This window comes from Neomonachus schauinslandi, chromosome 10 (genome assembly GCF_002201575.2).
Source record: "Neomonachus schauinslandi chromosome 10, ASM220157v2, whole genome shotgun sequence".
In the NCBI taxonomy this organism is placed as follows: domain Eukaryota; kingdom Metazoa; phylum Chordata; class Mammalia; order Carnivora; family Phocidae; genus Neomonachus; species Neomonachus schauinslandi.
Window position 1 is genome coordinate 71,093,845 of NC_058412.1, and position 16,054 is coordinate 71,109,898.

Consider the following 16,054-nt stretch of genomic DNA (forward strand, 5'->3'; position numbering starts at 1 on the left):
CATGCAGTAAATCTCCTACAGCCAATTAAATTGTTCCACTGAAAATAAGCATCTTTTAAAAGAATATTCAAGATCGGGAATACATTTAATAAAGGCAGAAAACGATATCTTATCTTACTAATAGCTTTCTATACCAAATTTGGAAAGCAAAAGTAAAACTTAGGACTCTATATCAGTTGATTTAATATATAGATATTACATGTAATTCTAAAAACACAAAAGTATGATTAATTAAAAGTATGATTAAAAGTAAGTACATTTTATTTATTTATTTTTTAAAGATTTTATTTATTTATTTGAGACAGAGAGAATGAGAGACAGAGAGCATGAGAGGGAGGAGGGTCAGAGGGAGAAGCAGACTCCCCGCCGAGCAGGGAGCCCGATGCGGGACTCGATCCCGGGACGCCAGGATCATGACCTGAGCCGAAGGCAGTCGCCCAACCAACTGAGCCACCCAGGCGCCCTAAAAGTAAGTACATTTTAAATAAGACTCAACTAACCCTCTACGTATAATTAGTGAAGTAAAATACATATATGTGAAAAATTATTAAAGATATTTATGTTATTATATCTTTATATAATATAAAGATATATTATATCTTTATATAATTTATATATTTATATAAATATATTTATTATGTAAAAATATATAAATATATTTATATTTTATATATTTATATATAAAAAATACATAAATAGACTATCTCCAGGGCATTGTAGAAAGTAACACTTAGGGGCGCCTGGGTGGCTCAGATCGTTAAGCGTCTGCCTTCGGCTCAGGTCATGATCCCAGGGTCCTGGGACTGAGCCCCACATCGGGCTCCTGGCTCAGCAGGGAGTCTGCTTCTCCCTCTCCCTCTCCCCCTGCTCATGCTCTCTCTCTCCGTATCTGTGTCTCAAATGAATAAATAAAAATCTTTAATAAAAAAAAAGTAACACTTAACCTAATAAGCTAGGTTTCTAAATAAACTTACTCAGAATATAACCTAAATCCTAAACAGCCAAATCAACTGTAGCTGTGTAGCTAAGAGGTCTAGTTGTCACTACCAGTAGATAGGATCAGCCACCAAATGGATGTTAGTTCCATTTGATAATACAGAGAATACTGACAGCAAAATGGCTGCTTTTCTTCTTGGAGGTAGATCAATGTGGTGGTGGTGATGGTGTGTATGTGTGTGTATTTGTGTGTTTTGTTCTGACCTGTTGAATTTGGCTTGTGAGATATTCAAATAGAGTGGGCGTTTGGGATATATGTGATCTAAAGTTCAGAAGAGAGGGGTGGTCTGGGGGTAGATTTTGGAGAAATAGTTAAATATGAAACCTGGCCATTTTTCTACATTTTCACGGTTACAACAATAGTGCAGATCAATACCATTTCTCATCTAGACAGCTATAATTGTGTTCTGCATAAACATACCCAGAGGCTCTGACAATACCTTTTTAATTAGTCTCCCTGCATCTATGCCTGATCTTCTTTTATTCTCTACAATATAATTTTATAAATGCAAATCTGACAAGGTCCTTTTCTTTCTTAATCCATCAAGGGGACCCTGAGGTCCAAATGAATAGTCCTTTACATGGTACATGAGACCTGGCATGACTTAGCCCCTGTCTAACTTCTTTGGCCACATCTTTTGCCACTCTTTCCCCACTTTAGATGTCTGAATAGGCCATACTTTCTCCGCCCCCAGGGCCTTTACCTTACTTCCTTTGCCCGACACACTCTTGATTTCACCTAGCTCTGGCTGCTATTTATCATTCACATCGCAGCTTTTAAATTTTTAAGGGAAACGTTCTCTACATCCCAGACTAGACAGGGCCCTAAATTCTGTCCTTCCATAATATCCTATACTTTTTGATAACATTTATCATACCTGAGAAGGCTTAAGACATCTTTCCTAACTGAAAGCTGCACAATGGAAGAGCTCGTCGTCTGTTTTGTTTACTGCTCAAATAATTGTCGTCTGTCAGATCTTGGTTCTAGCTCTGCTGCCACATAACTTGGACATCTATAAAATGAGATGGTTGGATTTTCATTCTATACTAATCTAAATGCCATCAAAAACTGAAATTCAAATATTACCAACTCTCCTGTAGATACATACATGGTAAAACCTGTATTTCCTACCCATATGTATATTTCCTATGTGTGTGTATAAATCATGTATACATGATTTATGTAAATGACAGGGCTAGTGCTTTCTTATATAAAAAATTCACTGAATGCTTATTGATACCAGGAATTGTTAAGTGCCTTACCAGTATTAACTCTTTTAATCTTCACAACAACTCTACCAGGCAGTTGCTATTTTTAGTGTCCATTTTATATATGGAAACAGATACAGAGAGATTGAATGGTATGTTCATTATCACAAACTCTAAAGTGGCACAAATGGGATACAAGCTCAGGGACTATGGCTCCAGAGCCCACACTCTTCACTACTACACTAGTTGCCACCCTGCTTAGATTGCTCCACAGTACAAAAGACTGAAAAAGTACATGCTATCATAAATATATCTGACTCAATATCTATACCCTCAAGCTAATCCTCCTCTACTTGATGTTAGCCCAAACTAGACTAATTCTGTACAAATACTTCTTGTGCATTTCTCTATTTATATTCTTGGTTCTGCTATTCTAACATCCGGATTACCTTCCCTACGACCATTCAGCCAAAACCCTAATGACAACTCCTCCATGCAATTACCACCTGAACTTCTTTTAGAGATGTTTCTCTCTCCTACTATGTTCCCATTGCATTTATATGTCCTTTTTTTTTTTTTTTACTGTGGTTATTTGTGTCAATAGCTCAAAGCAAACAATAGAACTGAAACCACTTTATAAACACTAAGGTTCTATACTTTAAAAAAAGACTTACTCCAGAATAAAAACAAAAACAAAAAAAACCTAGAAAACAATGGACACAACAACCCTAAGCAGAGTACTTAAGCAAGTAGTATTTGGAAAATAGTATCAGAAAACTTTTTAAGAATTATTTTAATTACATTTGAACAATATGCTATTTGGAAGTAGTAATTAAAGGAAGTCTACAGTAAAACCATTTGTATGAAGCACTACTAATGGAAAAGTTTACAAAAACAAAGAGAAAATGAAGTTATTAAAGGTAATGATACACCATTAGTAAACCTCTATTATAACTAAAAAATTCACCTTACCTAATCCCACTCCTTGGGGAAAGCTGGTTCCTACTTTCTGTATTCCCACACTACTCTTGAATCTGTGTCTAGAAGGATTATGTATCACACTGCAATTATTTACTTACATGCATCTATTTCCTAACATGTAAGCATTTTCTATTTGTTATATAAGTATCTTTACATTGATCAAATTATTTAAATCTTTTTGTTTTTCTAAACAAGAGACTATCCCATTAAGTTTTCTGATTGTTTCATATTTCTAGATTACTATCTTATATAAAGGAAAATCAAGAAGTCCTCTAAACTAACCAATTATTTCTCCATAATTTAAGAATAGCCCTAGGTGTAAATAACGTAGGTTAGCTTTTAAATATTGGAAAGAGCTAAAGCATTAAATGTCAAAGTGCTAACACTTGCGTGTTTGCAAATGAAAGATAATCCCATGACCCCTCCAAAATTTCCCCAAGGATCTTTAATAGACTTTTAAATGCTCTCTCAACTAAGAAGAAATAATCAGGGCAGAACAACAGTTCAGATTGCTGTGACATATAAAATCAATGAATAGCATTAAGTGCCAATAATTTTAGAAGAAATAAGTTTTTTTGCCAACATTTGGGGCAGGGGGAGGGATATAATCACTTCCCAAATTAAAATTATCAGGAAGAGGATTATGGAAAATGGCAGCTGTGGTGGCAGCAAATTTTTGATTCCTTGTGAATCTTTACATAAAACAGAGCAATTAGAAAGCAAACCCAAAAACCCATGGGTAACTTTTACAACAAAACTATTTGACAGTCTCACCATATTTGACAGTGTCACCACAAACCCCATAATACAAAGGACTGAAACAAACCACCAACAGCCCCAACCTTTTTTCCCCCACTTCTCCCCCACCCTGTTTTCTATTGGTGTCTAAGTGAGAGAAAGCAGGGGGGAAGCAATGAGGTGTATGAAGAATTTGAGAACAGAAGTACAAAATAGCCAAAAGATATTCAGTGGAAAGCAGTGAGAGACAATTTGTGAGAAGTTAAAATTACTCCTGTAGTAAGTGCAAGCAGTTCACAATAAGGCATATAGGCCTGGAGCAGTCTGGTCCCCTTAGGTCGCTTGAAACTGGCACTTGGGGCTGTCTTCCCAGACAGAGGCTACACTTAAGAGAAAGTGCTGGGAATGAAAATAAAATTGAGCAGGTTATAGACAAACAAGATACAGGAAAGAGAAGGTCCAAATAGAAGTGTCAGAGTAGAATAGAGCCAGGAAATCTCAGAAAGCCATCTACCATTTTTTTAATGATGCACAAAAACAACAAAAGAGAAATCTGTGAAGTTAGAAGAGCTATCTGAACTAAGCCTCCTCCTAGAAGTTCAAGAAAACTATTTTCATATAAAAAAATAAGTCAAAGTATTGAGGTTGAATATCATACAAAGTTACAATAAGAAAAAAGAAACAGGAAGATAGTCAAACTCATAGAAGCAAGGGAGAGGGGGAAATAGAAGTTGTTCAATGGGTATAAAGTTTCCATTATGCAAAATGAGTAAGTTCTAGAGATCTGCTGTATAACACAGCGCCTACAGTTAACAATATTGTACACTTAAAACAGTTTTTAACAGGGTAGGTCTCATGTTAAGTGTACTTATCCCCCCCCACTAATAAATTTAAAAAAAGTGGGGGTGGGATACAATAACATCCTATAGACAATTAAAGCATGCCAGAAAGGGATGCTCACAGAAGAGATAAAAATGAGCTTCTATTTCAAAATGAACTTAAAAAAATTACACAAGACATGAAAGAAAAACATATATCAAAATAAAAACTCAGAAATAAAGTGACAGAGTTCAGGAAAGAATCTGAAATAAAAGGGAAAATTATTTCAGAAATGAAGACTTAAAAAATAGAAGAAAAAATAAACATATAAGATAAAGCTTTAAGAAAAACAGAAGGTGAAAAGAAAACAATCAAAAAGAAATGAAGAGGAAGGAAGGGTGCAAGCTTAAGTCTAGTGTCTAGGGATATATATACTTGGTAATAAAACAAAAAAGAAAATTAAGTTCTGTTTCTCACATGTAACACATACTTTAAAAAAAGTATCTGACATTGACTGATTCTTAGAATAAACTGCAACTACTTAAAATGCATAAAAGATTTTTTAAGATACTCTAAAACTGCCAAGAAAACTCATCTTTGTGACAAATATGGTGGTCTTCAAAATAAATATAATTAAATTCAACAAACATTTATCCAGGATATATTATGTATGAGGTATTTACACTTCAGTTGAAGAAATAAGTAATACCTATAATAGAAAGCTATATATAGTGCATGCTTTGAGAAAGGTACAAGGTACTGCAGGTTCCGAAGAAAAAAAAGGGCATTTCACCTGCCCTACTGCATTAAAATTCTAACGAGACCCTTCTCATATTCCTCCAATCTATCCTCCCCAGTAACGGCAGAATGATCTTTCAAACACCAAAATCCCCTTTTAAAAACTCTTCACAAAGTACAGTACACAGGCAATTCAAATGCCTTACAAGGACAAGGTAGGCCACAAATGAGTGAAGCTGGTCTGGTGTAAGAAATAGAGAATGATGGAAACTGTCAAAGAGAAGGCAGCTCCTTATTATTAAGCTTTAGCCAATTACCGCCATGTAGGAACATGAAACCAATGTTGCTACAATGTTCAATTTTTCCAGAGATGACAGAACTCTAGTCATTTCATGTGAAATGTACCGTATTTACATGTTGGCAAATAATGCAAAATTTGGGGAAAAAAAAACCAACCCAAACAAAAAACAGCTGTAGGCAAAATTTGTGAACTCTGCCTTCAGAAATGGGTCTGACATTAATATTCCTATAGGTGGCCCCTGAGTGTCCTCAAAACTGCAAAAACAACTGTCTTCCTAATTCAAAGGAAAAGTGAACTTTATCTCTTATAAAGTTTCTCTTAAAATGTTAGCACCTGCTACCATTAGCCTGCTAGCAATGGCTAACAGATGCCAAAACACAAGAAAAAGTAAAAGAGGAACATTTATTTGAAAGTCATCTCAAAATTGCTTAACCAATTTTTGGTTGTGATTGTTTTTATCAACAGTTATATTCATGGGTACCATTTTATTTTATTTTATTTTTTTATTTATTTTTTTTTTTTTTAAAGATTTTGTTTATTTATTCATGAGAGACAGAGAGAGAGGCAGAGGGAGAAGCAGGCTCCCAAGGAGCAGGGAACCCGATGCGGGACTCGATCCCAGGACGCTGGGATCATGACCTGAGCCGAAGGCAGACGCTTAACCATCTGAGCCACCCAGGCGCCCCATGGGTACCATTTTACACTATATACGTGTTATATGGTCCAAATTTCTATTGCTATAACTGTTTCTAGATTATATGATACAATCAAATATATACCGGTATTTGTTCTTTAACAAAAGAACACCATGAAACTCCAGAAAACCATGGGCCTAATAAAATCTAAAATCTCTGGTACGGTAGCCTATAAACTCCTGGAAAAATCTGGCTCCTGTTTGCCACTATTTCACACCACTTCAAGTTTCCTGAATATACTGTGCTCTTTTACTCCTTCGGGCTTTTAGATGTATTTAAGGCTCTCTACCCTATTTGTTAGAACTACTTAAAGTCATCTTCCAGTCCTCCTTGAATTATTTGCTTTTTCCATCATGCTTCCTTAGCATTCTATATAGAATCCTATTATGGAACTTACTTGCTATTTATGACATTCTTATAGAGATCCAAGATATACATTTGTAACTGAAACAAAATGAAACTACACTTTTACACTTAACACATATAATACACTGAAATTTTCTATTCGATTTTTTTTTAAGAAATGTTGATTACAGTTTACTACATTGGTTCTATCATCCACTTAAGAACTACTGCACTAGACTATAAATCCTTGCAGGCAGAACTCCATATATTAATTTTTAGGCTCTAGTACAGACCATTTAGTAAGCAAATGTTTAAATAAATGAATAAATATAGCAGCATCCTATACTAGAAAAGTCAAAGAGCAAGGCTTTGAGATCAAGCAGACCAATCAGCCAACAAGCTTATACAATCTGAGAAATGACTCAACCTCCTTGAGTCCCAAAGAGTTAACACCACTTAACTCATTATAACAATAAAGTAGTAGCACTGCTAGACGAGGCATTCTATAAATTAGGCATCAAATGAGTTAAAATGGCCTGGAAATACTAGTTTCCTCTCTCTACCCTGTATTTTTCCCTACTTCTTCCTGGAGACAGATCAAGATGTGTCTCATCCTGGCAAATACCCCTTTTATAAAGGCTTCAGGTCACAGTACATAGATTACGCATTTTTTCAAAGATTTATTTATTTATCTTAGAGAGAGAGAGAAAGAAGGGGGAGGGAGGCAGAGGGAGAGAATCTTCAAGTAGACATCCCATGGAGCATGGAGCCCATATGGCTAGATCTCAGGACGCATGAGATCATGACCTAAGCCAAAATCATGAGCCTGAAGCTCAACCAACTGAGCCACCCAGGCACCCCAGAATATGCATTTTTAAAGTCTGACAGACTTGGGGCGCCTGAGTGGCTCAGTCGTTAAGCATCTGCCATCGGCTCAGGTCATGATCCCAGGGTCCTGGGATCGAGCCCCGCATCGGGCTCCCTGCTCTGCGGGAAGCCTGCTTCTCCCTCTCCCACTCCCCCTGCTTGTGTTCCCTCTCCTGCTGTGTGTCTCTGTCAAATAAATAAATAAAATCTTAAAAAAAAAAAAAAAGTCTGACAGACTTGAATTCAAATACCCAGCACTGCATTTACATAACTTCTCATTATCTTTTTCTTTATCAGTAAGAAAAATATACTTCCTGTAGGGTTGTTATGAGGAATTAATATATACTCTCTATACTACATGTCTAGTGTAATTCCATGTCAGACTACAGTAGGTGCTCAATAAAAGCTACTGATTGCTGCTATGATTATTAATAAATGTTGTTCAATAACTATTTAAGAGGTAGCATTCAAACTGAACTTTTAAGGATGGAGGAGCTGGACAAAGGCAAGGGGCAAACAGAAGGAACAGGAAAATCCTAATTTACAAGAAATCCCTTCTTTTTCTGTATTTCCTCTTTTAAGATAAACAAACCACAAGGATATATAAGTTTATCAATTTTCTCAATTCTCTACCTCCAAGGTTATGAATAAAACTCAAAAGTACTATATTAGCTCTGTGTCAAAATTCTAAGTTAAATATTAAATTATGCTCAGTGGGCTGTACAATATAGTGTGAAAGGTATAATGTATTAAAAACATTTTAGAAAGAACTTCAGTAAGAGTTCAAAGTAAGAGCACTTTGTAGTTAACCCAGTTAACTAGGAAAAAATTAACTTAAATCCTCATTCAATAGGCCTTTTATCAAATTTTATTGTCCAATAAAACCAACAGTTTTACTGATAATATTCTCAATAACATTCCCAATATTAGAATGGCATTTCTCTTCTATTAAGTATACAGTGACTTCCCTCCAAAAGTTTATCACTTTCAAAACTTTAACTGTTATTTTCTTCAACTTCATTTTCTTTTCAATAAATAAATAATCACAGTCTCTCATAAGAAGAGTGCAGGGTCTATTCTTTTCCCAGTGTATTTTCCCCCCAACACACCTTTCAAACCACTCTAATTGGCAAAACACCAAATACCTATGAAAATACAATCAAGAAGCCAAGAATTTTCTTACATAACCTGCAAACTTTATAAGTTATGAGTATAATTAATGGTAATTAAACTATCCAATTCCTGTATTTAACAGGAATATATCTATTTGGGGAGAATCAAAGTAATTTTCCGTTATCTGTGTTGGTACAAAAAGGCAGTTATTTTTATGGCACATATATTTAACCTTTATGATAATAAGCATATCTTCTAAGTGACTACCTAAGTAAAGAGATTTATTTAGCCTTTTAGGCCTTATAGTAATACCATGTTTATAAATGACAGTGAGGGGCACCTGGGTGGCTCAGATAGTTAAGCGTCTGCCTTCGGCTCAGGTCATGATCCCAGGGTCCTGGGATCGAGTCCTGCATTGGGCTCCCAGCTCAGTGGGGAGCCTGCTTCTCCCTCTGACCCTCTCCCCTCTCATGCTGTTTCTCTCTTGCTCGCTCTCTAAAAAATAAATAAAATCTTAAAAAAAATAAAATAAAATAAATAAATGACAGTGAAATCAACACCTATGTGAGGGGATAAATTCTATTTTATGTTTTATATCAGGCAGACTCCAGAAAAGTAGAAATGACATCTCTTACTCATCACTATATTCTTAGCACTGAAATACAGTAGATGCTCAAAAAATATCTATCCAAGTTTAAATGTTTATTTATGGAAAAGAAAATTAGGTTGAGGGAAAAAAAATATGAATCAAAATTAGGTTAAGACCTTAAGCATGGGATATGCTTAACAACTTGCTTCTAAAAGAGTAAAACATGGAAGGGTGCGGGGTGAAACATGGCAAACAAAGACCTCGAAGAGTGATCAAGATTATCATCAATTTTATCATATTGTTAGGATGTACCCTCGGAGTAATGTGATGAGAATGGCACTTCATGTCTGTTGTCTTCCCCCCTAAAACCCATGACCCCAGTCTAATCATGAGGAAAACATTAGATAAATCGCAACTGAGGGACATTCTCTAAAATTTCTGACTAGTACTCCCCAAAACTGTCACAGTCATAAAAACAAGAAAAGTCTCAGAATTTGGAATTCTGGAACAGAAAAAGGACACTAGGGAAAAACTAGTGAAATCTAAATAAAGTGTGTAGTTTAGTTATTAGAAATGTAGCAATTCTGTTTCCTTAGTTATGACAAATGTACCACAGTAATATAAGAAGTTAACAATGAAAATGAAATGTCTCTGAGTAAGGTATACTCATGTGTACTATCTTGCAACTTTTCTGTAAATGTAAAACTAATCTAAAGAAATTTATTTAAAGAAAAACAGTCAGAGTAAGGGAAATAAGGAATGAATCAAAGTCCCTTGGAAGCAAATGATGATAAACATTCTTTTGGTCCCTTTATGTTTGGTGATAAGACAAAGATAGCATTCTACTATAGTGGAAATAAAGTTATTAATAAAACACTACTGTAGGCATTGTGTAAGTCTATAGTATTAGTTATAAAGTTACATATGACCAAAGCAAATGCCCTCTGAATTTTAGTTTCCCAAAGTATCATTCTTAGTCCTCAACATTTCATTTCATAACAATTCATAACAGTAGCTGTCAGTTCTGTATTGAATGGACTATCCCATATCTCTAATCTTTAGTCACTTAAACGTCATATTCCCCTTGCTATCTCCCAGTCACCTTACACTTAACTAACTAAACTCACCATCTTCTTGATAATGCTCTTCTTCCAAACCTCCCTCTCAAAGTTATTTTTTCTTCAATAGATCTTTTTCCTATGCCTCTCCATCCCCACAGTTAATAATTAGTAGTACACACTGCTATCAAATGAACCTTCCTCAAATAAGGATTTTATCATATTCCCAGGCTCAAATGCCATTTTTTTTTACTAAACCATATTTACATTCAGAAATGATACTTTCAAGGCCATCCATAATTGCTTATGCTTTTGTACCCTTCACTTGTAAAGATCCTTTCATCCATCTCTCTACCTCATACCATGTCCTGCCCTTCCTTTATTCAGTATCACATATACACAAGAAAGTAAGATTCTTCTGGGTGGTCAAAGACTTTATAATCTCCTTGGAGTGATAAAACCTAAAAAGATGACTAACAAAGAACATAGGGGGTGCCTGGGTGGCTCAGTTGGTTAAGCGACTGCCTTCGGCTCAGGTCATGGTCCCGGGGTCCTGGGATCGAGTCCCGCGTCGGGCTCCCTGCTCTGCGGGGAGCCTGCTTCTCCCTCTCCCACTCCCCCTGCTTGTGTTCCTTCTCTCGCTGTCTCTCTCTATGTCAAATAAATAAATAAATAAATCTTTAAAAAAAAAAAAAAAGAACATAGGAATTTGTCTCATTCAAAGCTGTATCCTCAGCACCAATAACAGTGCCTGCCACATGGGAAGTGCTCAAAAAGTATTTATTAAGTGAAAACAGGCAGTACATAAAGCACAGCCAAAAGAATTATATGCTATTTGAGAAGGTAAAGAATTTTCAGTTGGAGAGGTGAAGGCAGGTCTGTATTTCTGTGATTCTAAGGCTCTCAGGGCAGCCAAGACTCAAGCTTGAGTATTTCTTCAGTTGTTAAGAGGATGTGTGCAGGTGCATTTCCAACAGAAAAATGTTACACCAGCAAAGGTAAGAAGAAGTAAAATTGTTATACAACACTGAAGTAGTCAATAAAGAACAGTTCCTGAAGGTTAGTGGAAGATAAGATGGGAGAAGACTGGGACCAAAGTTTGAAAAGTCCTGAGAAGAAATTTGGTATTCATGCTTGACATAAAAGTGATACAATTTTCAGGAAGATTAATCTAAGGGGAGTAACATGGTTAGACTTTAGAAAGCAAGAGCCTTATTTCTTGAAGAAGCCTCCCTACCTAATCAAAACCCTTTAGGTTCCTTCTCCTTTTAAGCCTTACAGTACTTGCCTGCATTATACAATTTAACTCCTAACTACATCCTCTCACAATATAAATTCTTATTTTCATGGGTGTTAATTTAGTCTCTTCAACCAAAGAATAGGGATCACATCATAGACCTCTGTTTCTTATCTAAGAAATCAGCAAAGCATTGGGCCCTTGAAACTTTATTTCTGGAGGACTTTTTGCATTTGTGCAAAACCCAGTTACCAAAACGACAACAATCTAAAAGCAACACACAACACATACTGTGAGTAGCTAAGCTACCATAAGAACAAGAGTAAGTCCTGTTTGGATGGCACTTTTTAAAGTTTCATTCGATAGTCGGATCCCATAACTAATAATGTTGTTATCAGACAGCATATGTTTTCAGTGCTTCCTGCTTTATATAAGTATTTCATCACCTCATTTACTTTCTTTCTCAACCAAGCATTGCTTTCAGTGGTCAGCACATATACCAATTTCTCAATCACGTTATCTTTTCTGCACTGAAGCCTCTCCAATCTTTTTATCTATTAACTTCATTGATTGAGAACCACTGTTATGGCATAATTAAATTCTAATAAATGGTGCTGCTGTAACTTCTCTACATAATTCTTTTACACATTCTAAATGTTTCCTGTGGTTTAGCACCCTTCAAGTAAAACTGATTCAAATAAAAACATATGTTACAGGAATAATTCAAATCCACCAAAGCATTTACAAAATGAAACATCATGCATTAGTATCCAGGGATTACACCTAAATTCTAAAATTTGCCAAACTCTCCAAAAGTTTGGATTTTTTTAATCTTCAACCCTTTGATCCTTTACTTCATATACTCTCAAAATTAAATTTCATTCCTTAAAATAAAATCTGTTCATGTTAACATTCATATTAACCATTAAAACTTTCCCAAAAAGAGCTTAAGAAAGTGCACACACACAAATCAAACGGGTGTTTATTTCATCCCTAAACAAGTATTTTCATCCGTAATATATTTTTTCAGGTCAGGATTTTTATGTAAGAAGAAAACACTAAGACTTCTATAAAAGTAAAAAAAAAAAAACAAAAAAAAACCCCTCCAGAACATGATTGTTTCTTATCGCATTAGAACGTCTCACTAATGCTTTTGAAATACAAACGACTTTTTTCCAGAGTTGGGGAACTCCATAATGTACTACTCTATTCCCCCACCACTCCTTAATGGTACCTAACACTGCTGAGATTTTAGAGATGAATCATCAAAACAGCAGAGGAAGGCAAAAACGTCAATATAAACCTGACAAGGACTGCAAGGTAACAGAGATAAATCTTACAATTCGGATGGAACAGAGATAGACATGAACTGTTGAGCTTTTTCCACTTCCTCATCTTTGAAAACACCAAAATAAATGTGGATGCAAGGCTACAGCACGATTACAAAGCCCCTGGTACCAGTGAAGCCTCAGACCTAGTGGCGCTAAGGCACTCTATTACACTCAGCCGGCCACGTGGCTGTCACAATCAGAAGGAAGACAGGAGACACAGCACAAACTAACCTGGAAACAAATAACCTCCCACTTCCCTCCACCTCGGAGTTGGGGTAGAAGAAAGACTGTGCTGTTTCTTTGCACGCTAAGACTTTTTTACTCTAAGGAGAAAACGAAGTACAAGGGCTGCTTTAAATTAAAGAGACAGAAATCAGGTCCAAGAAGATCCCGGGAGTGCACCCCACTGAATTCGCTACGCTCACTCCCGCGAGCTGAGGTGGGAACAGCGGCACTTTGCAAAGGGGTAAAAGAAGTGGAGTTGAGTAAAAGTGGAGGATGGAGGGCTACGCACAGGGGCCAGCTTTCCCCTGACTCCCACCGTCCTCCCGGGTTTCAGACCCCCTGCTGCTGCGGTGGGGCGAACCCAGCAGGGGGAGGGCCTCGCATGCGCCCTCACGACCTCTCACCCTCCCAGACACAAGACAGAAGGGCAGAAGTAACCACGGGCCCAAGAGAGGCGACGAACAGGAAGTGTCCATACTGCAGCGCAGAAAAACCCTAACTCGCACCCCACCAAGGCAGCCACCCGGCGAGGCCCCCAGGGCGCCCGCTGGAGGAGGGGCCAGAGGGTGCCGGGGTCGGCCACCCCCACATCCGGACCCGCCCCTGTCCCCCCGCATCGCCCAGCAGTCCCGCGGCTTGAAGTTCACTCCAGGCAGCGTTCGGCGCCTCCCCGGGCACTACTTGGCGGGGCCCAGCCAGGCCGCCTGGGGCCGGACCAGGACTCCACGCCCGGCACGTCTCGCTCCACTTCGAGGCGGGGGGAGGAGTGCTGCACACACACCCGAGGGGCTTGGGGCACTTCCTCTAACAGCAGATTCGCCCTGAGTCGAGCCCTAAGCGTCCTCGGGGCCACCTCCGAGCCTTGCCGGAGAGCCGGCACCCGCTCCGGAGCAGTCATTACCTCTCACGAAAAACTCCTAACTCCTCACGGGGCCACGCTCCCCTTAGTTCGACACCCCCCGGGGGCCCACACAGTACCCAAGCCGCGCGCAGGGGAGACCCCCGTGCCGGCACCAATTCCTGACAGGACAAAAATGTCCGTGCGCGTCACGGGACAGCCGCCTCAGCGCCCCACGCCGGCCGCACGCGCTGCCTCCGCGCCCGGGCGCTGCGCCGCGGGCTAGGGCGGAGAGCGCGGCCGTCCGGCGGCGCCGGCCCAGGAGAGCGCCACTCCGCACGGGACTCACCGTCTGCTCGGCCGCCTCAGCGGGGAGGCGAGGGACTGGCAGGGGAAGACACAATATGGCAGAGCACCACAGCTGCTCCCGGCGGCTTCCAGCAGCCGCCTCCGGGAAGACGCGGCAAAGAGCAGGCAGCGGCAGCTGCGGTGGCGGCCACGGCAGCACCACATCCCCCTCCCGCTCGCTTCCTCCCCCTCCCTGCACCCTCCCTCGCTGCCATGGCAACGCGGCGCCAAGGCTATTAGCCCCGCCCCTCCCTCTGGTCCCCGCCTCTCGCGACCCCTTCGGAGGGGGCTCGGTCCGCCCCTCGGTGTCCCCTCCCACCTCCTACCTAAGGGCCGGCCAGGGACCGCGCAGGCTGCTCTGAACTGCTGGTGGGAAGGAAGGGAGATGCAGTGTCCGGAAGGGCGGGGTTCGCACGGAAGGCAGGGCGGAGACGTTGTGAGCCAGTGCGGGTTTCGGACTGAGGAGGGGCTGGGAAGGCGGGAAAAATGGAAAGGCCTCGCCTGTCCGGGAAGGACCTATAGGAGTGCAGCGGGGCGCGGCGCGGCCCCTGAGTGGCCGAGATGGCGGGGGGCGGGGCTAGGGCGACCTCCCCTGCCGGTCGGCCCGCGGAGCCTGGTGCTGCGAGTGCAGCGAAGACCCCCAACAGCCCGAGCTTCTGTGGGTTTCCTCAAGAGCTTTCCGCCATTGGCCAGTCTTTGAAAGCACTGTAGGAACGGTAAAACATTAATATGAACTAAAAGTAGTATTACACTCACTTGACTGAAATTTTAAGTGAAAACTGAGCTCAGCGTGGTTGTGGTGAAAAAAAAAGGACTTTTGAAATCAGATACAAAATTTAATAAGCATCGCATTTATTGAGCCCTCACTAAGTGCTAGGGACTGAGCTAAATTTTTGACATGCATTGTAATAACCATAATGCTAAGATAGCATTGCCAGATAAAATAGGAGTGTCCAATTAAATCAGAATTTCAGATAAATGCAGAATAATTTTTTTAATAAGAATGTTTCATTTGGGGATACACTTCCTGGTTTGTTTTGGTTTTTGGTAAATCTGCAAACCCTATCCTAACTCTTACAAATTCCCACTTTACAGATAAGGAACCCGAGGCTTAGAAAAATAACCTGACAAATACAAGGTAAGTGGCAGAACTAAGGCTCCATTTTACTAAAATTATGATCCTGACCACTAAATTTCTGAATATATCCACATCTTCAAAAACTAGAGTAGTGATACCTATCTCACAAGTGTGCTGAATGGATTGAAAGAAAAGGTAAAGAGACCTGCATAGTGACTGATGCATAGGAGATTCACATTCTTCCCGAACAATGAATGTTAACTGAATATTCACTATGTGCCAGGCCGTGAGTATAAAGTGAGCTGATTATGAAACAGGCTGCTTACTGACAATAAAACAAGTCAAGCTGTGGGGATGACAAAGACACAGAATTATAGGCATCAGAATGCATAAAAACAAAAATGGAAGTGTTCAGCTCTCATTCCACAGAGGAGAATGCTGTGTCTATATGATTTGTCCAAAATCACCTGCCAGTTCCATTTGTTGCTCATTACACTGTCCTGAAAGGCCTCATAACTGCATTTAGAGTAAGAGGCCACAAGGCAAAT

At 39.4% G+C, this 16,054-nt stretch overlaps 1 protein-coding gene across 2 annotated transcripts in view; it reads right to left on the reverse strand.

The window, feature by feature from the left end:
* FOXN2 (forkhead box N2) overlaps window positions 1–14,797 on the reverse strand; it is a 65,947-nt gene extending 51,150 nt beyond the window's left edge. Inside the window, exon 1 of one of the 2 annotated variants that reach the window (XM_021701153.1) lies at window positions 14,755–14,797. The gene's annotated coding sequence lies outside the window, so the exon portion shown is untranslated. Of the gene's footprint in view, window positions 1–14,429; window positions 14,474–14,754 lie in introns of those variants that run through there. The other variant, XM_021701154.1, reaches the window with a different exon arrangement.
* Window positions 14,798–16,054: the final 1,257 nt, after the last annotated feature.